Source organism: Grammomys surdaster, unplaced genomic scaffold, assembly GCF_004785775.1.
Source record: "Grammomys surdaster isolate TR1022 unplaced genomic scaffold, NIH_TR_1.0 131, whole genome shotgun sequence".
Taxonomy (NCBI): domain Eukaryota; kingdom Metazoa; phylum Chordata; class Mammalia; order Rodentia; family Muridae; genus Grammomys; species Grammomys surdaster.
In genome coordinates, this window is record NW_021604589.1 from 5,954,687 (window position 1) to 5,976,004 (window position 21,318).

At 38.1% G+C, this 21,318-nt stretch overlaps 1 protein-coding gene across 6 annotated transcripts in view; it reads right to left on the reverse strand.

Annotated features, from left to right (window-relative positions):
• The window catches only part of Frmpd4 (FERM and PDZ domain containing 4), a 992,697-nt gene that overhangs the window by 354,116 nt on the left and 617,263 nt on the right, over positions 1 to 21,318 (reverse strand). Inside the window, exon 1 of one of the 6 annotated variants that reach the window (XM_028761874.1) lies at positions 11,487 to 11,717. The exons of the other annotated variants lie outside the window; for them this stretch is intronic. The gene's annotated coding sequence lies outside the window, so the exon portion shown is untranslated. Of the gene's footprint in view, positions 1 to 11,486; positions 11,718 to 21,318 lie in introns of those variants that run through there. 6 annotated transcript variants of the gene reach the window in all.

A 21,318-nucleotide genomic window follows, 5' to 3' on the forward strand; every position in this document is an offset into this window, starting at 1 on the left:
TTGCTCACATATATATGTTTTGGGGGAATGGATCCTTTGTTTTGGATAGCCACTTAGGGGCTCCTTCTTGGGGAAAGTGATTCTCTTCCTTTTGGCAGTCATTAATTGCCTATAGCTCTTTATCTAGGGATGGAAGCTTGTGAGATTTCCCCAGTTCTCGCTGGCAAGTCAAAGAGTGTTGTTATTGTTCAGGTCTTATTTAGACAATTATATTGCTGAGGTTGCAAGGGTGTAGCTTCCCTATTCTGCATAGAAGATACAATTTTATAGTAGATGTCTGGTATTCTGGCTCTTTAAATCTTTCCATCTGGTCTTCTTCAATGTTCCCTAAGTCTTTCGTGCAAGGGATATGTTATGGATATATCAAATGAGGTTAGGCATTCAATGCTCAGTTGATGTGTGCATTTTCACCACTTGAGGGTTGCTGTAATGACAAAATTCCAAGGGAGAAAAGCAAGCAATAACCTTACCAAGCTGTGATGCCTAAAAAACACAATAATGTCCAGCACAAGATATCCCCAAAGGTGCAATAGTAACACATATTTTTTGAGGGTAACCAACATCTACCTAACTTTATATAAGGCTACTCAATGAAGGGAATCCACGCCTGGTATTGTAAGCCTAACCAACTATTCATGATTGGTGAGGTCCTGGAAGAAAGACACAAACACCCTGCTGCATATTTGTTAACTTACTCTAATTTCTTACTACATTCTAAATACTTATCCTTCCTTATATCCACAGATAAGTATAGGTTTCTCCCTCACCGAGAAGTGTGATATTTTTGTTGTTATGATTCTCTCCCACCTCTCCAGGTTCAACTGCCTGAATGAGGTGAGGGCAGAGCAGTACTGATTCTTAGTAGAGTTGTTATTTTCTTGGGTATCTTCCTTATTATAAGATTTTGAAGCTCTTCTCCTAAATGTCAGTGAGAAGTTATTCTTCAAAGTTCAGAAGAGACTAAGATACCAAGTACAGATTAGGTTGCAGGCCTTAAGCTCCAAAGGCCTGACTCTACTTAGTACTAGATTACTAGCATGGAAATGAGATAGAAAAAAAAACCATACTTATACCAAAATAAAACTCAACATTTCATAAATTGAATGCTATGATTTAATTAAAAAATACATAGTTACATGCAGAAAACATCGCTTGAGCCAAGATGTTGCAATTGAAAAAGTGTAAGCAGAAAGAAAACAGGGAGAATTTTAAAATTGTGCAAAATGTAATTATTGACCTCTAAAAGTTCATCATGCCATTAGAGTGAATCATCTTAAATTCAGAATCAAGTAATATAAGTGGCTTTGTAAGATCTTGTTTTATCACTCTTAATCACTTTGGTCATGAACAAAGAACTAGGTCCTTGGTGGATACCAAGCCAGTCATTTATTAAAGTTCATTTTTAATTTGACTTCTTCCCCAACCACTGTTCCCTTAACTCTTATGGGATCAAGTCATGTATCTGGGGTTAAGTCTCAGCATATGTGTACATAGTATAGTTTCAAAGGGGAACTTATTCTCAATGCACACCTAAGATATAGGAACAAGACTGCTTATTCTATTAGTCTTACAATGAATAACTTAGAAAACATATATTACAAGGCTCAGTATGTTGTGTTTGCATCTCTACTGCTACTAATTAGATATAATAATGTGTTCATGCATCAGAGATCATTTCTTGCTCAAATAGCCAACATTTGTATTTATTTAGTAGAGAATATCCTTATTTTTACATTATTATAAGTTGACAATTATGTATATAGAGTATAAAATGACACTGTGATTTTTAATGTAATGTAGAATAATTAAATCAAACTGATGTGGCTATCACCTCCACTACAGGTGTTAACAAATGATGACAGGATGCTTTTCTTTCAGAAAACTGGACAGTATTCCATTGTGAATAAGCATCACATTTTCTTTATTCACTTATTCATCTGTTGGTGATCATTCAGTTCATTCCATAGCTTGGCTACTTTTATTCCAGCTGTAATGAACAGGAGAGTACAGGTGTCTCTTTCACAAACTGATTTCTACTCTTTTGAGCAAATGTTCAGAGATGGGATTGCTGTGTCATATGGTAACAGGCTTTGTTCCTTTCACATTTTTATCATAAAAGGTTTGGCAAACGTCTGGGCTTTTGGATTTTTCTGATCTGAAATATACTAAGCCGACCAGATTGCCCCTGAATTTGTGGCAATCCTCCTGCCTCTGCCTCTCAAGTGTGGGGATTATGAGAATATGATTGCATGCATGTTGTTTATACGGCACTTATTGGTTTATCTAGAATGTATCTTATATTTATTTATGTGAATCAATTTGTAAGACTGTTGATTGAAATGTAGCAAATGTAATAAAGTTCTTTATGTATGTAAATATTGTATGGCCATATGACAAATATGCATGTCATTATATCAAACATATGTGGCCTTTAGAAGTTTCCCTCAGATGCTTTTCCAGTTGGCTCTCAGAAGTAACCCTTCTTCTGCCTTTAACATCATGCTGAATTAATAGCACCTGCCCTTAATCTCCCGAAAGATTGAATTATAAGGTGTATACATTATTATCACCCAAACACTATGTCTTCACACCAACAGTTCATTCTTTCTACTGCTGTATATTATTTCAATGAATTATGTCCTCTGTTTTTCTCCTCCCAAGACTTTCATACCCCAGAGGTAAAGTAATGGCAGCAATAGTCAGTGTCATAATGGTAACCTAGAAGGGCAGTGTAAACTGACACCCGTGACACACATGCACACTGGTTATCACATGCACTAAAGCCACAACCAAGACAAAGTGATTGTGTCCATGCAGAAGAGTAGAGGAAGAGAATAGGGTGGGAAATAGTGTATGATCTCAAACCTTGTTTTTCTAATGTTGTTTTTGTTGCTGTTCCCCTGGGTCTTATACATGTGAGGCAAGCAATCTACCCAATTTTCAAAGTTTATTTTCTTATCATGCTATTTTCACACATTCAGTCCTCTGAAACTGAAAAAAAGCAGATGGAAGTTTCTCAAACACATGCAAGTACACCAAATGAGGAACAGTAACTTCACTAATAGAATTTGCATTAAATCTCATAAACAAGCAGGACTTCCAGCATGATGTTTTCCGTGATAAATTCATTTTAATTATGTTTTTTTCTTATTTACCTGATTTAAACTCTCTCTTAAATCATTAGACCTTATTAAAAAGCTTTCTTCATAGACATAACTTTCCTTCCTGCCTCAGAGTAAGATTCATTTCACTTTATAATCAATAAGCCTCATATTCCATTGTGCGTCTTTCAAGCATTATTTAATCTGTCTCAGAGTTTTCTCGAGGCTTAGACTTAATGTGGTAAAATACAAATGAAGATCCTTTAATTATTAGGTCTGCCCGAAATGATGTTAACTCAAGTTTAATGTACCTGAGTCCCTAGAGATATTTGTATGATTAAAAAGTTAAAAAACAAAAAAATCTAGAAATATTTATCAAGGTTTCATTTGCAAATTTTATTACTAAGACACTTGCTGACATTTATGTCACACAGAAACAAAGGAAAGATGGCTTCCCGATTATTTCATGATCTTCTAAACATGGTAGTTACAAGAATACAACATCTTTATGAATGCATAATTGATACTAAATGCAGTACAGAAAAATACCCTTCAGCCAGGTGGTAATAGAATACAACTCTAATCTCAACACTTAGGAAGCAGAGGAAGGTGGATCTCTGAATTTGAGGCCAACCTGGTCTACCGAGTGAGTTCCAGGACAGCCAGGGCTTCACAGAGAAACATTGTCTTGAAAACAAACTAACAAACAAAAAAGAAAAGAAAGAAAGAAAAGGAGAAAAAAGAAAAAAAATAGCCTTTGATAATTTTTAAGCTTTCTTTTACATTTTCCTTGTCAATAATTATATGAATTTTATTTGTCTAGTATAAATGCTGAATGATCATTAAACGTTTTTCTGTTATCCTAGATAATTAGAACAAGAGAAACTATAATAATTCTTTATAATTACCTTGTTTCACCCATTTCCAAACTATAAGAATCGCTCAAGCACATTCATGCAACCTCCTTTCTCCATGACATATTTCTTGTCTTTCCAAGTACTTATCTCTGTCTCCACTAATACACTTAAGCTGAGGCTTTTGTCCTGTGAGTTCTGCCCTTCTATTCTCCCATGCCATGTAACCCCTTTATATTCTATAATACACAATGACTATCAGTGGGTTTTTTTCCAGTGAAGATGATAATGTTTTAGCTATCATGAAGTAGCCCTTTCTATTTCCTGAAATCAAATGGAATATGTAAAGAACACACCAAATAAATACATAGTTGTACTTGATATGCCAATTCTCAGAGGATCCATCGACTCCAGAATGCTGGAAAGAGCCTATGTATCAGACATATGTCTCAACAACAAGAACGAGCAAAAGGCCATTCTACATTTTCTTTCCATGTACTTCGACCTTGGTGGTTCATCAGTGTGCTTCCATGCACCCAGTCCATTAACCACGTCATGCATACTTGGGTGCCAACTCTCTCAAGCTCCCCAGCTTACATAATTCTCCTTCATCATTTAGAAGAGTCTATTTATTTGATGGCAGTTTGAGCTGCACACATGCTCCTACTAGATAGTCTTCAGCATTGGGATATGTTTCCAATTCTGAAGCAAAAAACTGTTTTCTTCATCTGATTTCCTAAGGAAGCACTTGTCTCCAGCAAACTTGAAAATCATCAATGCCCCCCACCCCAAAAAAGAAACAACCGGAAGAGGAAGATCATGCTTGAGTTCACCTTAAAGCAGAGACCTATTATTTGTGCCTGTTCCAAATTTATGAAAAAGATTGTTCCACAAGTTATGTTAAAGGTTAGTTTATATTATATTGTGGTTATGTTAAGGATACAGTTAGTACAAAAGTGACCTTTTGATTGATATGTCACATTAAGACTAAAGTACTAACTCACCCCACCCCAAGCCTGTTCTTGTCTTTACTCAGGTTACGGTGAAGATATTTATGTGTTCTTATGTCTCTGCCACCCTACTTCCTGGTTTAACTTCTTTTACCTTGCTGTTAATTAAATGTTCTTTTTTAAAAAATCACCTAAGGGTTTTTTTTCTATACAAATATTTGTTAAATGTACACATTTTTGTATGTGAAGACTTTTTATGTCAAGGATAATGTTTTGTTAGTTTCCTAATTACAGAATACTTTTATTATAAATTCAAGTCAGTTAAAACATTGGCCTTGCAACAATTTTCCATAACAACTGAAAGGCAGATTGGTAGAGGTCCTTGATGTGATTGAATACAGTCTGAATTTTATCTGCCCAGAATTACCAGGCTGCACAGTCTGAAAGTCATTCGGTTTCTATGTAGGCTTTCCTCATGTAGGTTGGGATGTTTTTTAAAGTATCTAGGTTCTGTGGAAATGTACTTAAGATCTTAAAAGTCCTATTCAGTTTTTTTATAACAAAGGTGCTGGCTAACTTTGAATTCTTTTTTTGTACTCAATGATGATTTTGTACCAATTTCTACAACACTGGTCATAGGACAAAGCAAAACAAACAAACAAAAATGTCCAAACAAAACCCCAAATATACTGAAGCTGTGATTTGAAATGGGGAGACAGCATGTATAATAGAACAGAAAAGAATTCCAACTACTTAAGAAAGCTTTGTCAAAGAGACTTGGTGAGGTGGGGGCAGAGGATCCAACAGTCTTCCTAAAGGTCCCTCTGAAACCTAAACAGGGATGTGGCTTTTCTGTGACTTAAAAGACAGAAAACACTGGTCTAACATTCTTATATGTACATTCTGAGGAACAGTGTTGCATAACATAAATGAGCTCTCAATTTCTGAGTTTTATAGGAGTGGAGCAATTTCCCTGTCTTTGAGAAAGGGTGGGTATGTGTGGCACGGCATCTCATATATCGAAAACTCAGAGGTGTCCTTCAACAAACAGGTCTGCTTATCTTGATTTACTCTTGCAATTCTGTGTTGTTACAACTCTGACTATATATACATGCTTTCCAATACATCTTTGCAACTAGTATTCCATTTAGGAAACATTCTTGTGGTTGAAAAGTGAAATGTTCTCCATAGGCTCACATGTTTAAGGACTTGGTCCCCAGTTGATGGTGTTTTTTTGTGAGGCTGTGGAGCCATAGGCATTGGAGCTCCATTAGAAAAAGTGGGTCACTTGGGGAAGGCCTTGAGGTTTCATAGCTCAGACACACTTCTTGTTCATTGTCTGCTTTCCAACTTTTAAGGCATGTGACTAGCTATTTCCCCTCCTGCCACCATGTCTTCCCTGCCACAAAAAACTGTATTATACCCTGGAACAGTGAGCCAGAATAAAACCCCCCTCTTTAAACTTGCATATTTTCAGATATTTGGTTACATAAACGAGAAAGGTGACTAAAACAACCCTTAGAATTTTATGACTATCAACATGCTCCAAAATTCATGTGCTATTGCTCCTCTGTTTTACAGAATATAAGGATTTATCAAATATAAATTTTCTTCCCAGCTTCAATTTATGGTCAAATTGTATGACAGCATAAACATCACTTTTATATGTTCAATTCTACATTGGAAGTGACTCTTTATATGATGGCAATCCACTCTGTATGTCTCTTGGACTGACTTGTACTCAGTTTAGCATCTTCATATGACATGTCAAGATTCTGTACTATGAGAATGTACACCAGGAATTCAATCTCCCTGGATTTTCATAGTTTCACTTCAAATTTGTGAAGTTGAGCTGAATGACCTTTCATGTCTCCTTCTTTGCTAACATTCTATGACAAAAGGCCTGGAAGACTTCTTAAATAAAGACATGGCTGCTGCGCCTCTGCTTCTGCAACTTGTCATTGACCTTATTGATTATTTAATGTCAAGGCCTTGATTAGAAATGCAATTTCTAATTATAATGTTATTCCAAAGAGGATACTAGAGCACCTTTCCTGGCATCATTAAAATTTATTCATTCATCAATTCACCCATCATTTATTAAAAGCCTAACACAGTAGTTCTCAACCTTCCAAATGCCATGACCCCTTAAAACAGTTCTTCAGGTTGTGGTGACCACCGACCATAAAACTATTTCCATTGCTACTGTATAACTGTAATTTTGCCATTGCTATGAATGTGACATAAGTATATGTGCTTCTGTGGGTTGTCTTAGACACCCCCATGAAAGAGCCACATCCCATAGGTTGAGAACCATTGTCCTAATATGTGTCAAGTGTGCTGCTGAACTCAGGTTACACAAATATGCATACTATTAACTTCTGCTACCCACAGCACACAGTTCAGTGGAGATGGATTACAAAAAATATTGTAAAATAACAAGGTATTGGTTTTATTTGAAATTACACTTTCCATCTCAACACTGTTAAGTTCTGGGATCAGCTATGGTGGAACCATTCTATACAGTTAGGCATTTAGTGTCATCCGCAGCTTTTAACCACTAGATGCCAGTAGCATCTCCACCAGACATGATGACAAAATGATCTTTGATTGATAGCCACTAGTTTCAATGTATTCTTTTATTTGTGAGGAATATTCTATCCATATTAATCTCACTATAAATTTGCAAGCACGACTATCATGGTATACATCTTTGGGAATAATACTATCTATGTCTATATTAAGTGAGTATTTCCACAAGTTTATTGTAGTATTGTATTCAGTGAAAGTGTCTTTTTAATAGTAAAAACCATTTGCGGTCCTCAAAAGTTGTAATCTTCATTGATGAAGAGATACAGACAACACTAACCACATAGAAAGGCTTGCTGAGTAGTGTGATAGCTGAGATCTTTTTTTATTAGGTATTTTCTTTATTTACATTTCAAGTGTTATCCCCTTTCCCAGTTCCCCCACTCCGTGGAATCTCCCACTCCCATCCCACTCCCCTCTTTCTATGAGGGTGTTCCCTCACCCACCACCCTCTCCTGTCGCACTGCCCTGGCATTCCCCTACACTAGGGCATCGAGCCTTCAAAAGACCAAGGACCTCTCCTCTCATTGATGCCCAACATTAGAGGTATGGTTAGGTTCTGACTATGTGCAGGCAAGTCTCAATTCTTAAAACATGCTTATATATCTGAACAAGAGACTTCAAAAGCTCCAGCTCAACATATCACAGAAATCCTTACACACCAATGCTTATTGCAGCACTAGTCACAGCACTAAGCAGTGAAACTAATCTAAGACTCTATGAACAGAATCCTGAAATCATGCCATTTGTAGAAAAATAGATGAAGTTACAAATCAATGTATCCTGTAAATTCAGTCTAGCTCAAAAAAAAAAATACAAATAACATGTTTCTGCTTCCAGGAATGCAGAAGGGATAAATAAAAGTTTACTAGGAAGGAGGGAAAGAGAGATGGTAATAGGGTATAGGGGAACATAGAGTTAAAGTATATTATATTTTTGCATTAAATGGACTTATTTATCTCTTCATAATACAAAGTAAAACATGTATGAAAAAAGAAAAAAACAAGAAGCAATATTGTATTTGTTTTCATGTCTGTTAGCTAACTTCCATGTATGTGAAATAATTTTTTTTGAAAGTGAGACATAGTGAAATTTAAAATAAGCGTATATCTATAGAATGCTGACAGAGAGAGAGAGGGAGAGAGAGGGGGAGAGAGAGAGAGAGAGAGAGAGAGAGAGAGAGAGAGAGAGAGAAAATGAGGCAGTCTCTGAGTATGTGGAACCTCTGATCTCTATTTCTTAACACATTTAATTCAACTTTGGTCAAACTTGCCCTGTTTCAATGCCTAACAGTTGATGGACTAATGAAAGCATGTTCTGATATGTTTTCAATGTCAAAGGTTAAAAACAGCATGATACCCTCTTCTACAGCTGACAGATTTCCAATGGAGAGAGTTCAAAGCATAAACTTGGGAGATACCAATGTCTCGTTGCTTTCTGCTTTGGTTTTAACAATGTTGAGTGACATTCCATGATGCTACTTTCACTGCAGAAGATTATTGGTGATGTCAGACAGGTCATAGAATCCTGTAATCACAACTGTTAGGATAGGGTCCTTGACATTAGGAGAAAATAGGGCTGAGAAACCCCAATAAACACTGTAAGAACCCACTAGTAAGTTGAGATAAAGTGGTCTAAGGGACAAAAGTCCAGCCTCATCCATGATCACGTGCCAGCCACATGCCAAGATTTTTCTGAGTCACTTTAAAGAAATTGTTTTACCCCATGTCTCTCCATCATCTCTACTGCTCACTGGAGATAATGCGAACACTGTCTTTTTTTCTGGTGCACTTACAACTAGATAATGTTCAAGAAACACTATGGGCTTCTCACAAAAGGCACTTTGTGACTGTGAGCTATCACAATTGCTTAATAAATTATGTTAAGAACGAAGTCGGGCACAGCTGGCTCCTGACATGCTTTATGGTAGAACTCTTCTCAGCTTCTGGAACAAGCTGGGCCAGCCCTCAAGGAAATTAGTACTGCAGCTCTTGGTCCCATTAAGACTCTGGGAAACTGTCTTGAATGGGCCAGACCCGTGTTTTAACTTAAGCTAATTTTTTCACAGAACTAAACCAAAATCACTTATTTTCTCTCCTTTCTATTGTTACATAGATAGATATTTTCTGATGAAAAGTAAGAGGATAGCCAGATTCAGAACTATACTGCATCCTCTGATGCTAGATCCTTATAGCTTGCCCTTTTTGACTTCACAGTATGATTCAATATGTACAAGACAAGGCCATTTTCTTGAAAATACACATTTTAAGTATTTGCTTTTGTACATTGACATCCTGCTATTCAAATATAAGAGAACAGCATGGTTATACCTTTAAAAGTTCATACAAAAAAGTAAATGTAACATACCCTGAGCAAGAAATTAAGAGGAATATACACACATGCAACATGCATGTGCACACACACACACACACACACACACACACACACACACTCCTACCTTTTTAAACTCTAGGTCCAAAGCAAAGAAGTTGTCATAAGTCCATACCATATTTCCTATCAAGTCACACACACACAAACACATAGATATACCCCTCCTTTTTTAAAACTATGGGTCCAAAGCAAAGAAGTTGTCATAAGTCCATATTATATTTCCTATCAAGTCATCATCTAGTTGGCCCCTAGTGACAACATAGAATTGATTAGTAACTGTCACTTCCAGTATCAACTTTCTTGGGGGTAGTTTGCATTCTCTCTTCTAAAATGTTTATCCTGTCCCTTGTCTTCACATCCTCAGATACACAGGTTCTCGTACAGAAACAAGTATCTACATGTCATGCCATGATGAATGCCCAGGTAATCACCAGCATTGTTTCCAAAGTGAAACACTGTTGAGCGAAGCACACTGGGGCATTCCTCTTCTCTTTGACAACCAATATTTCTATGCCAAGAATACTTGGTGCTATTACACATCTTGTGACCTCTGCTGTTGACAAATTACCCAGATACCAGTCTAATCTTTTAAATGAAATTTTCTGAAAGATACACATGCACATGAACACATAGGTATACTAAATTTGACTGATAATTGGAGCAGATATTCTGCAAAGTCAGTTGTATAAAATGATATAATGAAATATCCTGAAAACACAGCAGACTACCTTTTAAACCACAACTTACATGAATGCTTTATTAAAACAACAGACTCCTATTGTCCACTGCATTACAGCTCCCTGAGGGCAAATCCAATAGATGGTTTAATTAAAAATATATATTTTTATTTTTAATGCAGCTTGTAAAAGAGCTCAGAGAATTTGGTAAGAGATTTACTAGGAACTACTTAAGTTTACAGTCACAAAAATCCATCAATGTCTTGTATGGAGTACACTTCACCAAAAGATAGTGCCTACATCTGATTATTAATTTAAACTCAGAATCTATAAAATGATTTACAAGAGATGGTCCTATATTTCACTATGGAGGATACATGGTTTAACTTAGAACTTCCCTGTCTCCTCCAGGTCCTTGCACAGGGGATCATGGTAAGTATGTATCTTTACAAAAGATCTAAGACAAATGAAGCATTTCCCATAATCTTGTGCCCTTGAAAACCATAGATTATGAGATTTTGGAAAAACAAATAAACAGAAACTCTATTTCAAGCCACTGATTGAATTCATACAGTCAGATTTCATCTTGAAAAACACACAGTGACAGAGTGGATTTATTCATTCATGTGATCTAAAGTTTTCACCATGACTCCCACTGAGAGCACACCCACTTCAGGGGGACAAGTACACGAAACTTCTTGATACTTGGAGCTGAGAAAATATATCACCCTATAGAGAAGTAACTTATACACTACACTGAAAGTGAGGGGTAAGGCAAAACCTTCTCCTCTCTCTTACCAAAGCACTGGCTAAGAAAATCTAAACAATATATCATTCTCTAAGTTGAGAGATAACTCCCTCCTCCCCTATGAAATCTCCCTTTGGTATGCACTTTCCCATAGACAGCATACATTCATGTCTTACCTTTCACTCACTGGAGACTGTTACGGATCCTTCCTGATATATCCAGCAGGAATGCAAGATGATGCGTGCTCCCAGTGGCATTTGACTCCACTCCATGCAATCCCTCAATGCAGTATGGATGAATGGGCTAAGTTCAGGTTCATTGCCCTACAGTGTCTTTATTCCTCATAGCACAGAACTAGAAAGCCAGTGAGCACTGGCTGCTGCTGCCGCCACTCTCTTATTCCAACTAATGGAAAAAGCGGGCCACAGAAAGCTCTCTGCTAGCTCTCTCTCCTCCTGCTTGCACTGACAAAGTTAAAGCTGCAGCATTGAAAAAGAACAAAAGGAAAATACAAGGCAAACTGCCTCCGTGGAGGAGCTTTTTCTTCCAGAAAATCATTATCCAAGGCAGATTTTTGGACAGCATCCGAAGCCTGGAACTTCACTGACCCAAAGCCCTACAGCTAAATTGTACAGACACCTGGACCTGGCCATCACTGGTTGCCCCATCAGTGCCTCAGCAACATACCTGAGGAGTGCAGTAAGGCCAGCAAATAAACATCCAATAACCTGCAGAGAATGAGGCCGACAGCTTAACCTTGCTCCTGCCTTCAATGATGCCAAAGTGTTCTGTTTGCTTAGGACTCTCCTTTTACCAACATTCAATTTGAATGAGCCAGGGCAAGTGCGCTGCTCATCAGCTCCTGAGAACAGGATGCATTTATGTGAAACACGAGGAGAATGCCTAATGCCGAGCCATCCTCTGCATTCCCAGGAGCTATTATTACAGGGCTAGCTTACATGGCACTGCACTTCTTTGAGCACTGCAACTTAGAGCCAATGTCTCTGCACACACACACACACACACACACACACACACACACACACACACACTCCTCAAATCTCATGGTTGCTACATATTGACAGAAGTGCCTTCAAAATGTTGTCACCTGCTCCCAGGGAAAAGATTGGGAACTCTATTTGGAGTGAGCTGACTACCAGGTTCCTCTCTCAGCTTTTCATCAGTGACTTTCCAGGCTGAGAGAAAATGATTGCCAAGGCCCTGTGGAATGGCATCTTTATGCTGAAAAGAAATTCCTTTTTGCTCTTTTATTTGTAACAAATTGAGACACTTTAGAAACAAACATGACACCTTGGCTTTCATCCATCTTTGACATAAGACATTATGTAAAATCCTAAACTCATTATCTAAAAGTATGTGACCTTATATAACACAATATAACATGTGGCCACCTAGATATACATGGTTAACATGCCATTGATTTAAAATGACCTATTTGCAACAGAAAGAAAAAACAGCTCTCTTGGAACATTATATAGCTTTACGTTTTCTCCTCCTGTGTAGTTTTCAAACATGCTATTGTTATGGTGGTTTTATTAATCTAAAATTGTCCCATAATTTGCCCAAAGATTCTGCTTTGTACTGCAGGTCAATAAACCATTGTAAGGCTGGTAAAGATGCTTGCTGACATACCTCAGGATTTGAGTTTGGTCCCTAGAGTACATACCTGAAAGAGAGAAACAACTTCTGGACAGTTGGCCTCTGACACACACACATTTTTAAAAAAGAAGTAATTTACTCACCATAATCAAATGAATGTATGCAAAGCTACACTCACAAGAGAATGATGAAAAAACTTTGTCCTAGTTTCATTTCTGTTGCTACGATAAAATACTCTGACAAAAACTACTGAAGTAAGAACGAGGTTTATTAGGGCTCACAATTTCAGGTGACAATCCACCATGGTTGAGAAGTCAAGGTGGCAGTAACTTGAAGCAGCTGTCCATATGCATAGTCAAGCACAGGGAAAAAATGAGTTCATGCATTCTTGCCAGTGCTCAGCTGGCTCTCCCCATTTTTGTTCAGTCAGGGCCCAGCATATGAAAGGGTGCTATTAGAATGTGGCTTTCTACCTCCATTGGGATAATTAAGAACATTTCTCATAGGCCAATCTGACCCAGATAATCTCTCATTGAGACTCTTTTTCCATATGATTCTAGATTGTGTAAAGTTGACAATTAAAACTATCATATAGATCTCATTAGGAAAAGGAAATAAAAGAGATAGATATGGATACAGTGCTGGAATTGGAGGATCAAGTATGAAGACAGAGAGGAGAGAGACTTGTGGGAAGGAATACAGAGACAGACACCTAAAATTAAAGGGGACTTGAGGGATAGTATGGAAACCTAATATAGTAGGAAATTCATATGTCTATGTCTATGTCTATGTCTATGTCAATGTCTATGTCTATGTCTATGTCTATGTCTATGTCTATGTCTATGTCTATGTCTATGTCTATGTCTATGTCTATGTCTGTCTATGTCTATGTCTATGTCTATGTCTATATACACTCTAAATAATAGAGGACACAGAGACCCAACTTATCATCTCTTGTTGAGAAATGTAACTTCCAGTACCAGGATTGGGTTACATCTAGTTGAATTGTTATCCAAAGGGTGCTCCACTTAAATTCCCCAGCAAACCAGGGTGTTTCTAAAGCTATATATTGTTATCCACAAACTGACAGTAAGGCCATGCTCCTGGAGAAAACACCTACAAAACTCATTAAATACAAAGATGTTGAGCTGGTGCTTACATAGAACCTTTACTCATACATTGTATGGTCCTTGGTACAAGAATAGTATACTGCTCTCTCCCTCTCTCTCTCTCTCTCTCTCTCTCTCTCTCTCTCTCTCTCTCTCTCTCTCTCTCTCTCCCCCCTCTCTCCCCCTCTCTCCCTCTCTCTCAAAAGAAAAATCCCATCAACACTAGCTCAGCCACAAACCCTTTCTACAATGGTGGTCTGCTGACAAGGCAATGAGGTATAAAGCTTGCAGGAATAAATAACCAATATCTGATTTCACTTAAGGCCCACTCCACAATACAGAACCAATACCTGATACTGCTTGGAAGACCAAGAACAAGAAATCAGATGTCCCAGGAATCTAGCATAAAACCAAATAATACTGGTCTAAATAAAGAAAAACTGTAGTGATAAAATGACTCCTAATGATATTCTGTTATACTCACAGATGAGTGTCTTGTTCAGTCATCATCAGACAAGCTTCCTCCTACAGCAGACAAGCACAAATATACAGAGCCCTAGCCAGACATTAAACAGAATGATTGATCATGGAACATTCCTCCCTAAATGAGATGTTTCCATCATAACCCTTCTACTAGAGCTAGGGGAACCCCTTGGAATAGGGGGTGCAAAGAATGTAGGTGTCAGAGGGGATAGAGGACACCATGAAAAGAAGGCCTTCTAAATCAACAGGAGCAAAATGCATATGAACCCACAGAAACTGAGGCAACATACACAGGGGCTGCACAAAGCTGGGCAAGGCCCCCTGCATATATACTATAACTCATGGCTTAGTGTTTTTTATGGGATTCTGGAGTGTGTTAACGAGTGCATCCCCGATTTCTGTACTTTCTTTTGTGCTCTTTCCGTTTTGGTTTGTCTTGTCCAATTTAAATGTGATAGTTTTTATTTTATCTTATTATATCTTAGCTTGATATTTTAGAATATGATTGAATTAATATGAATATGATTGAATATGAATGAATTAAATAAAACCCAGCCATTAGGAACAACTGAGCTGATATTTATACCAGGTAGGGGAAGAAAAGTCAAATTTCTCAAGTTTGGTGATGTTTAGGGGTGTTTTCCTTTTCTTTTCCTTTTGGAAATGGTGTTATAATGGTTTTGGTTTTTTTTGGTTTCTATTTGAGAAATAACTTCAAGTTAGAGGAGTAGGGATGGGGAAAGAATCTGGAAGAGTTCAGTGAAGTGGAAGAATATGATAAAATATATTTAAATTGAGAATTTATTGAAAAATATAAAACCATTATAGAAATGAACTGTAATTTGTAAATGATAACTAACCCAACAACGTGTGTAACGAAGGAAAGGTCTTTGATATAATGAAAACTTCCACATGTACCTCTTAAGCGTTGTGAAACTGTTTCCCTGCATCAAACTACTAAAGAGGTGACTTATTAATATAATTATTCCCAATAGACAGAAAGATATTAATAAATAATGACATTTAGTCCCATATCAAACAGTAAAGACTAACAGCGTTATAAATATGATAAAATGTATTATGTACATGTATAAAATTATTGCTAAATTTTCAATTTTATTTAACATTTCATTGTATGGATGTTTTGCCTGCATATATATCCGTGGACCATGTGTGTGCCTTGTGCCTATAATGGCCATAAGAGAGCATCAGAAATCCAGGAACTGAAATTACAGACGGTTGTGAGCCACTGTGTGGGTGCTAGAAATCAAACCTTAGGTCTTCTGGGAACAATGCCATTGTTCTTAACCACTGAGCTGTCTCTCTAGTGTTAACATCACCCCAATTACTCAAATTACCATAAGTGTTATTTTCTGTCAACCTCTCTTTGAAACTATAGACGATTTCCTCTCCATAATCTAAGAACCTGTGTCCAGAACACAAGTAAGTGGGAGAAAGATGCAAAGATGGGAGAGGAGAAGAGAGGAGAGAAGAGGAAAGGGGAGGGGAGGGGAAGAGGGAGGAGGAGAGGGAGAGGGAGAGAACTAATAGTATGGGAATAAATATTGAGTTAGATGAATCTCATCCTAGTGTCAATGAAAAATAAAAAATGTCTGATTAGGAGATTTTATAAATAGTTCATAAGCTAACAGATTAAAAATAAATTCTAGTAGAGTCCTAGACTCAACACAAGGCCTAAATATACACAGAGGGTTTCTAATCATAGCTCAGACATTTGAGGCCATTAATATACATCAGGGAAATATGAGTTGCTATTGAGAAGGGAAAACAGATGCATATGTTAGTGCCTATGATTAGGGTAGAAAAAAATTTAGGCAAATGTTCTGTCAAGCGCTCTCTGAAGGGAAGCAAGGTTTTGTGATTATGATTGCTCACAGATAGCTAGGACAGTCGGATGATGTGTTTCAACATTTAGGGGAATGTGGAGGCAGCTGGTAGGAAATAGTGACTATAAATACTAACTCAAAAACTTCAAATAGATGATGCTCTGGATGGATGGATTTGTGTGTAGTCATGTAAGCATTTCTGAAGTGCCACTGATAGACAATGCTCAGTGCTGCCCATTGGTGGATATGAAGGTGAGTACCAGATCACACCTACCAGACCAGATAGGAATCATAATCATAGAACTTGGGACACTTTCCCTCATTTTCCAAAGTGACTATGGAGGACTCTACAAAGAGAATTCTTGGTTGCACCCATCAGACACATCCTGGTGCTTCAAAACAGATGATACTTATCTTAGCAAATGTATTAGAGAGAGGAACTGAGGAGCATCTAAGGATGGCTAACCCATAAGGCACAAGCCAAACCAATGCATACTCAGCTCTCTCCCTGAGAATGACCAGCTACATCTGTCCCCATACTGGTCTCTTGCTCAGGGATTTCTTAGTTGGCAAAATCAACTCTTTGTGTATTGTCTAGGTTATCAGTCAGTTGAACAGGTTATCATGGATGACCTGGGTAACTCCTGATGTAAGGAGTGCTTTTGAAGGCAGGAAAGAAAGGAGGAAGAGAAAGTCATAGGGTAAGTGTTAAGCATGAGAAGAATTTAGTATGCTGTAGTTTGCTTGGCGGCGAAGGGGAACCCATCACATAACTCCACATTTCAATTCTGTGTACATAAGAAACTAGCTCTGCCATATATTGATAAACAAGGAAGAAGATCTTGGCATTGGAACCTGAAAACTTAGGCCCATCCAATGGGTTGATTCTTGAATAGTCAAACTCTAAGCAGAAACCCTAACCTTTTACTGACAGGGAAGGAGATCCTGACCCAAGCCACAGATGTCACAGGGAATGAGAAATGTGATCCTAGAAAAATACTGATTCAGAATGGGGACACTCAGACATTCAGTGACTAAGTACATGGCAAAGCAGAGTGAAGTGAGGTACCAGGAGCAGAAAAGAAATGTAGGGACAGAATGGAGTGACAGGAATATTCAAGCTGCCTGACAAATGAGCATACCATCCCTAAGGAAAACTTTGCCCTGTCCACTCTCAAAATGTCAACAACTTATATGAAGATGAGATCTTCCCATCCTTCCTTTGACAATGTTTATATACCTGACTCTATTTCATACCCTCTACACTTTTGCTCAGATGCAAAACTGGGTGGACAGAGAGGGCGTGGAGGCTCAAGCCACATCAAGGAGTTACTTAAATCAGCTCATAAGTGAATGTTCTGACATGGATAGCATAGGCTTCAAGAAAATGAGGTCATTTTAATTCAGAAGCTCAAGGAAGAGCTCTCCTTGCTTGCCAATAACAAACTTCAAATATAAAGCTGTATATACAAAGGTGTGTCTTTATGAATTAGTAGCTCAATGTCTAAACATATCAACAGAAAATATTTCAAAAAGCTACATAAATAAATAAATGTTCAGCTTTATGTTTTCTCAGCCTGGCTAAAATACTAATCCACGTTGGCTCACACCACTTGGGAAGCTGAGATGGGACGTTGGCCAAGAATTTAGGACAATCCTGGGCTACACCTAGTTCCAAAACACTCTGGACTACAGTATAAGTTCTGGTGCCAGAAAACAAAAATAAATAGATGGGTTAAATAAATAATAACTTTGTCTTTCAGTTAGAACCATTCCATTGTACATATATCTTTAGAGCCCACACTCTTGGCATCCACCCAGCTATTAAAAAAAGATGAACTGAGCTTAAGGCTTTGGTAAAATTCAAGGACAAATACATGAACCTCATGAACTTGTTAACCTAGTGAGGTGGTCAAGCTACTTCTGCAACATCTAACAGCAGTCATGCACCTTTCAGGGAACAACAACTGGCAGATGTGACACATGTGACATACTGGTCACTGGAGTTTTAGTTCCTCTTTTGAAAGGCTACCACCTTAGTGAACTTCATTTTCTTCCCTGATAAAGCAATGCTGGTTTCCAAAATGGTGGTCAAACAAACCAGCTCCCCAGTGAATGACTTCAGATTTATTTGGATCAATTTTCCGATAAAAGAGATTCTTTTACCATCAAGTTCTAAAAATAGTGGGAGACCACATAGTTTGGGCTTTGGATCATTTACAAAATGATTTGACCCACTGGATTCTTTGCTTTGTTAGCTGGAAGATAATATTATTCTACTTTCAGATTGGGGATGATTCCTTCTTTCTGTGAGGCACTTCACACAAAAGGTATTCTTAGGGCCAACTGAAACCAGCAGGGTAAAATAATAGTAATAGTAATAATAATAATAATAATAATAAGAAGAAGAAGAAGAAGAAGAAGAAGGAAGAGGAGGAGGAGGAGGAAGAGAAGGAGGAGAAGGAGGAGAAGGAGGAGAAGGGGAAGAGAAGAAAGAAAAAACAGCATGTAGAAATTGTTAAAGATATGGATCAAAACAGAGGAAAAGTATATACCATTTGCTTCGATAAACTTGCAGCATTTATAATCTGGGACTAGGGTTTTTAAAGAGCAAACACTTGTTAGAGTTTTGAGCAATCAGCATCTGATTATTGCTTAATGACTGAACTCTCTTGAAGGTTCCATAATAATTAAAATGCAAAAGGGGGGAAGAGGAAGATATATTATAGGAGAATTTGAATTTGTAAATGCCTGAGTTAAAACATGTGAAATGTAATGTTCTGTCTGCCAAATGAATTATTTCCTTTTCACTAAGCCATTAGTTAAAACTCCACTAATTCAACAGAATAAAGTGTATGAGTCACCCTGCCCCATGAAAACATGAAGTCATATATATTGTGATTATGCACTTGACTTCATGAGTCTGACTGAAAATTATGCAAGGCTTTTCCACTCTGTACCTGATGAAGACTTAAATGTAAGGATGTTGTCCTATAACTTCACGATCACTGGGGGAGGCAGCAGCCGGAAGAAAGCCTGTGGAACTGTTCCCCCAACTCTAAAAGTCTTCCAAGCTAGCCCTTTACTCATTGCTGTAACCAAACATCTAACAGTAAGCAAATTAGAGGAAGAAAGATGTTTTGTGACCTACAGTTTGGTGGTACATTCTTTATGGAAAGGGTGTGGCAGCAAGAAGAGCTTTCAGTTATGGTAGCAGGAGTATGAGGCTGGTTGCTGGAATCTCAATAGATCAGGAAGCAGGGAGAGTAAGACAGGAAGTAGGGTCTACCCTGGAGCAACCTAGTCTCTCCAACTAGGTCCCACATGTCCAATGATCCACAGCCTCCCACAACTGTGTCACTAGTCGGGGCTCAAGTGTTCTGCTCTATAAACTACACCATTTCATACCCAAACAATAACAATAGCTCTCTGTTACATAGTGGCACCAGATGATCAGGGATCAATCTTTCAACTCTCTTCCTCCCTGAGAAACAGTCCCAGGAAGATGGTAAGGTCCTGCCATACTTCATCACAGATACCTTTATTTCACTGAATGATGTCCTTTCCCTAACCCATAGCTTATCCTGCACTGATGAATGACCTCAAGTGTGATTGACAAGGAGGCCAGTTCTCTGGCAGAACAAAACAAAAAAGAAGGAGCATTCTGTGTGAGTTGAGAACCCAGCACACCTGCATGCCAACTTTACCCAGATCTAAACACTGTTGATACGCTGGATAGTAACAGATGCCTGTGGCAGGGCACAGAGGAAGAACACTGTAGCTCATGCCCTGGGAGTGACATCACTGTTCCTCAACCAAGGTTTCAGCCTGCCATCCTGGCTTGAGGCTCACCTCATAGCTGCTATAATGGAATCATGCCTGATGTGCTTAACCCCCTAAGATCTGCTCCGAAAGATCCTGATAAAGTTGCAAGCAATGTCCATCTGTGCCCTGGGTAGTAGTAATTAAAAAACAAAACAAGACCCGCTTTACTCGTTGCTTTGTTTTTTGTTTTGTTATAGTTTAGTTTGTTTTTTACTCAAATTTTGCAGTCCAGGCTAGTCTAGAACTTAGTAGGTAGCCCAGAATGGCCTAAGTCTCATGACCATCCTCCAGACTAAGCTTTGCACATACTAGAATTACAGGTGTGAATTACTATGTCTGGCAAGAGTTTAGTTTTGTTTTTTGTTTTATTCAAAGTGATGCTAATATTTGGAGGAGGTTGAAAACAACCAGAATAACATTGATAGTTTTCTGGCAACATCCAGAAGTTAACAAATGTCAAATATTAGGAAGTTGTTTGTAGCTATTTTTAATATGATCACAGTATGGGAAATTTAGATTTAATAAATAATTAAACACTGACCCAGGCAGGATGACTCTTGTCTATAATCTCAGCACTGGAAGGTCAGTTGGGGCAGATGATACTGAGTTTAAGGCCAGCCTGGCCTACATAGCAGGGCCTTGTTGCCCTCCTCCAATTAGCTTATTAATTTTAAAACAATAACTCAGGGAAGACCAGTGGAGCCAAGCAGTAGTTGAGATAAGCACAAGATGTGGTGGGTAGGACAATTGATAGATAGCAAAACTAAGGAGTGGGGAGATGGCCCAGGAAGTAAAGTGCTTGCTGCTCAAAAGAAAGGCCCTAGGTTTGGATCCCTAGCATACACACAAAAGCTGGGAGTACAGTAAGTGCCTGTAACCTCAATCCTAGTGGCAGAGAGAGGCAGATTCCCCGCAAACAGTGAGCTACTAGTTCAGTGAGAGACTCTGTCTCAAACAATAAGGTGTAGGAATGATTGAGGAAAATATCACCCTCTAGCTTTCATATGTGTCTGCTTAGGCAAACATGAGCATGCACAAGTGTGCACACAACCACATGTGAATACACGTACACACACAGAGGGATAGAGACAGACAAAAGAGGAGAGAAAGAGAGAAGACAGAGA